Below are 5,370 nucleotides of genomic sequence, written 5' to 3'. Positions count from 1 at the left end.
GCCTGCAGATAAGCCAGGAACAATGTTATCGCGGCTGCCAGGCTCTCTTGGGCAGAATTCCTTTGTTGGGCAGTCTTGGCTCCTGCGGGGGTTCTGGGTGGATCCAGGGTTAGATGAAGGGCTGAGAGAGCCTGGGACAGGGCCTGGCTCCTAGTAGATGCTCAGTGCGGGTTCACTGGACGAATAAGTGATGGAGAGCTCTATGAGATGGTGGATGAGAATGTCACCTGAAAAGACGGCACTCACATATCCCTGCGTGGCATGGTGTGAGGGTGTGGGTGCAAGGGGACAAGGCCGTCCCGGGAGTTAGGAGGCTCCAGACTGACTGCTGACTGTGTGATCCTGGGCAACTCACTTCATCTCTTTGAGCCTTTTAAAAACATGTGTCATGTGGAACTAGGAATACCAATTTGTAAACTGTCAAGGGCTGTATAAATAGAAAAAACAAGTGTTGGTGAGGATATGGAGCAGCTGGAACCCTTGTGCCTTGTTGGTGGGAATGCAAAATGGTGCAGCTGCTGTGGAAAATAGTAGAGCGGTTCTTCAAAATATTAAAAATAGAGCTACCATACAATCCAGCAATTTTGCTTCTGAGCATAGACCCAAAAGATCAGAAGGTAGGGTCTTGAGGAAATATCTGTAAACCCATTAGCAGCAGGATTCATGGTAGTCAAAGTGCTATGCGACCACTACCATCTTCGTGACAACAACTTGCCTTGACTGGATTTGAGCCTTTTCACTTGCCTACATGAAAAACGGCTGAATCCTGAATAATTTAAAATTCTGGGTGAATGCTTGGTGCCATCAACTCATCCATGTATGGTTATGGCGGCACTTTGGGATCAGAAGGGGAGAGGAGATATTGGAATAGTTGATCTTTATATTTGAATGTCCGAGGGTTATTCAAGATGGAAATGCTACCAACGGAGACATCTGTGACTCTAAAATGCTCCCCTAATTCTCATTGTGGTCATTACTGTTACCCTCATAAGATTTGTGCCCTTGAAGGAGGATCATGAAAACCCATGGGTTGACAAGAGAATGACCTCACTGTGGTATCTTACCCACCATTATGTCTTCATCTTGAGCCCAAGGAAGTACCCTTTGCCCCCATAAAAAGAAAATCTAAGACAGATGGGAGGGTAATCACATTAAATATCTGTTGGTTGTATTCTTGAAATAACTCGTCTAAGAAAGAACTAGGGATGCTAAATTGTCCTGAGTGGGTTCCTTATGTTGGTGTTTCTAAAAGTGTAGACCAGGTGCCTAGGTGTCTCTGTCATTTAAGCCTCTGCCTTTAGCTCAGATCATGGTCTCAGGGTCCTGGGATAGAGCCTTGCATTGGGCTCCCTGCCCAGCAGGAAGCCTGCTTCTCCCTCTCCCCTGCTTGTCGCTCCCCCTGATGTGCTCTCTCACACTCTCTGTCAAATAAATAAATAAAATCTAAAAAAAAAAAAAGTGTAGACAACCTGAGTTGCAATTGTCTCAGGCTCTTGTAAAAAGAGACACAATCCAGGGTTCTACCTCAGACAAACTTAATCAGGATTTCTGGGGGTGGAACCTGGGAATTTGTATTATTGACAGACCCCCTTAATGACTCCTACTGACTGACTGAGAAGCAAGAGTCCGGGGCCAGCCCGAGTGAATTCATTAGGAAGCCTGGGACAGACGGTGGCCATCTTGGGTAGCCACCCTTTCGGCGGGTGCAAAACCAGTGCTGACCAGCAGGGGACTGAGGTATGATAGTAGGGAACTGGCCAGCAGGAGGTGTGGCTAACCTGATCATTTCTTTAGTCTCAGAAGGGGCAGAATCTGCTCCCTTTTTGCTAATCCAGAGATGGTAGTGGTGATCGACAGATGGTGTGCAGGGAAGGCAAATCTACATTCGGAGTATCTGTTTCGGAAGAACAAATTGCTACGCCTTCCGTGATGCAAGTGGTTAGATGTGATCAACCTGTTGCCAGGTGGCTGGCTGATCACCTCAGAGAATAGTGCCACATCGGGACTCAGGGTTCGGTCTTCGCTGCCGGCCAGCTGAGCATTCAGGGGTAGCCAGGCCAGCGTCGGTGAGTGGAAGCCCAGGCTTAGCGTCCCTTCCTGTTGCTCCGACCACACACCAGGCCGTGGCAGCAGTGGCGGAGCAGAGAGCCTGACTGGTGCCCCCCAATGGGTCATGCCGTCAACGTGATTATTTAAAATCCCCCTCTGCTGAAGTTACCCTTTGGTGAGCATTTACACGGGATACAAATCTCTTCACGTTCCTTCTCCATCCCGAGAAATCCATCAGCATCCCTCTTCCTCAAACCTTCTTGGCACCGGTTTTCCAGTAATGTTCCTCCCAAAGTTCCTGACCATCCAGACAAACCATGCTCCACAGCCCGTGAATCAGTACAGACCCTCACCTTGTGGCCATGTCTTCTTGCAGGCAAAATGCACAACCAGGTGCCCTGTTCCCAGTTCTGTGTCTGGGAGGATTGTCCTTCACCTGTCCTCCCAGGATGCTCCGGAAAGGGACTGCCATGCTTCCGTGTCCACTTTTGGCCTTCCAACACAGTTTACACCACTCTGAGGCTGTAAACTGTTACCCTGTACTACTCACTGCCCACTTGGTGTGATCACCACGCTTCTGCCTCAGTCTTCTGGGGAGAGGCTCAATCAGATGGAAAGAAGCTCTATTCACGAGACAGAGGTTCTCTCTGGTAAGTTGAAAGTGGTCCCCTGTGGCGGACCGCATGCCTGCTCACCAGTGAGTGTCCTGAGATTCGATTCTGCCTCCTCTTGCCCCATGAGAGCCGTTGAAATACCTGAAAGCACTTGTTGAACCCTTCCTGTAGGCATTTATTTCTCTTACCATTGTATGCAACCGCAGTCATTCAGTGTGATTTCTTGACTTCCTTCTAAAGCCTCGACACCCTGCCGTGTTTCCTGCAGGCACGACATACCCTCAAGGCCCCGAGACCAACCAGTGAGGTTACACGGTGTTTATCTCCAAGAACAAACAAGCTTCACAGTCAGAGGCCGGTGAGTAGAGTCCGCTCTGGGAGGGCGTGTTCACTGAGCAGGTGTTTCATGAGTACTTACCACATGGAGAGTGTGTGGTGATGGGTCATATCCATGGACCGCTGAGGACCGGTTCAGGAAGAAGAGCTTGAAGGAACCACTTCCTGACATCAACAGCAATGATACAGAATGAATCGAAGAAGCCTGCTTGGTGCTTCTCTTCTCCCACCCAAAGCCCCTTTGCTACTCATGGGAGGTGGGGACCAGTATTAGCTTCGTGCTGATCTGGGTCCTTGAATGACTGATGCTTGTTCCTGCTGCCACCACGAATTCTAGGTGGGGGTGGGTACATTCCTGGCCCTTGGTCACTCCACACACCGTTACAGACAGCTTTCCTGTCTTGATGCTTAAGCAAGATGAGAAAGGTCTAGCAGTTGGTCTTTTCCTCTCCCTCATATTTTAAGAGTTGTTTATTAACCTACTGCCGTGAGATCTAACTCGTGTGCAGCAAGGACTCTCATCCGCTTTGATCTGCCCCTCCGGGTTCTTAAGATACCGCTCAGGATTCTCTGCTTGGAGGAGGCTCCAGATTTCTGGTTTCTTTCATACTCTGCTCTGTTTAACATTCTGTTCTTTCTGTTGGTGTTTAAATAATTCCCAATGGTTGTTTCTTTCAAATGCCGAGGCATTTATATATTATATATAGGCAAGTATATACTGCAGCTTAAAAAGTACTTGAGGTATGATAAGGGTGTATTGTTTTAGTTAAGTCACAAGCAGTACCTATATATCTATCTATTATTTATCTATCTGTCTGCCTGTCCATCATCTATCTATCATGCTTAGGCTCAACTACACATACATCCACACACACACATTATGTTTAGAGTGAAATATACACACTCCCAGGCACACACATTCATGGTAATTCTGTTACCATGGAGAGGGTTCTACAATGGCTTAAAAAATGCTTACAGTCTAAAAGTGTTAAAAGACTATAACCAGTAGGGCACACACAGTTCCATTAAAAAAAAAAAAAAGACCATATTTATTCCTCAGGATCTGGGTCTTTCTCATGAACATGCAGTAATGAAACTTACATAACTCTCAAATTTAAGAAATCCAGTGCTCCCATCAGCCATAAAAACCTATTTGTGGGCATTGAGTCATCTGCCTGTATTTAAGAAGTGTTTGCAAATTATTGGTACTGCTTTTTCATTTTTATTATTGCTACTAGCATTCTGTTGAGGGTGGGCAGTGAATGAGGGTGAAAGCCATGCAGAGAGACAAATGTCACTTTGTGGGGCCTCTTGAGACCCTCTGTGTGCGTGTGTTGTGGCCATACATCCAAGACAGGCCACAGACGGGTCAGTCACTGTACTTCCCTGGGTGAGTGCGACAGCCAGTCCTCACTCAGGAGAATCATGGGACAGCCCCATGACCAGTGCTGAGCTAGGCAAGCCCAGGCATGGGGTCCTTGTTTCGCCCTGTGGAGGAAGGCTGCCCTGGCCAGAGATGGGAGAGGTCATTGCCAAGGATGCCGGGCAAGTGGTTCTGGCTCACAGCCATCTGCTTACACCACCAGGAGACCCGGGTCCAGGTGTTCATTGTTTAGACTCACCCAGAAGAGAGGAGTGATCCTCCAAGCATTGGGTTGAAGGAGTTTCAAACTCCAACGCAAAGGGCTTTGGAAAAGGCTTTGAAAAACCCACAGCTGCTTCACAGGTGCTAGGCTGGTGTGGTGGGAGCAGGGAGCATGCAGCCCCAGGTTGGGAGCCAGCTCTGCCCACCAGGAGCTGCATGGCTTTGGAGCATGGCCTTATGATCCTAGCCCCATTGCTTCCCCAGTGAGAGAAGGAGGTTGAGGCACAAGACTTCAGAGACCCCACCCATATCATCTCTCCCCCCAGGGGAGGGAACCTCTGTGTTATTACATTTCTCCGTATCCCCTCCGCCTGCCCCAGCAACACTGGGAAGCCTGCCTCCGACTGATGAGCGAGCCAGCACTGTGGTCAGGAGCTCCGACTTGAGAGTGAGATCAATGAGAGTTTGAGTCCTGGCTCTGGAAAATGGGCATCCTCAAAGTGGACAAAGGTGACAGAGGACACAGGTGACGAGAAGCACCCCATCAGAGCCTGACAAGTAGAAGTTCTTGTGAGTAGGAGCTCCTAGGACCCCTGTAGATGGGGTCTGGAGCAGCACCTCTGATGGACATCGTGCTTCCCCAAGATGTTTCCGAAGGCTGTTGTATTCAAATCGGGTAACAATGGGCCCGGCATTCTGGGAGGGGCCGAGGGTGGTCCCTCAGATCCCAGCAGCCAGAGGAGCCCATGGGGAGGTCAGACTGCTCCTTGGCTGGACGTCTGCACC

This window comes from Meles meles, chromosome 20, assembly GCF_922984935.1.
Source record: "Meles meles chromosome 20, mMelMel3.1 paternal haplotype, whole genome shotgun sequence".
In the NCBI taxonomy this organism is placed as follows: Eukaryota; Metazoa; Chordata; class Mammalia; order Carnivora; family Mustelidae; genus Meles; species Meles meles.
This window is presented reverse-complemented; position numbering follows the sequence as displayed.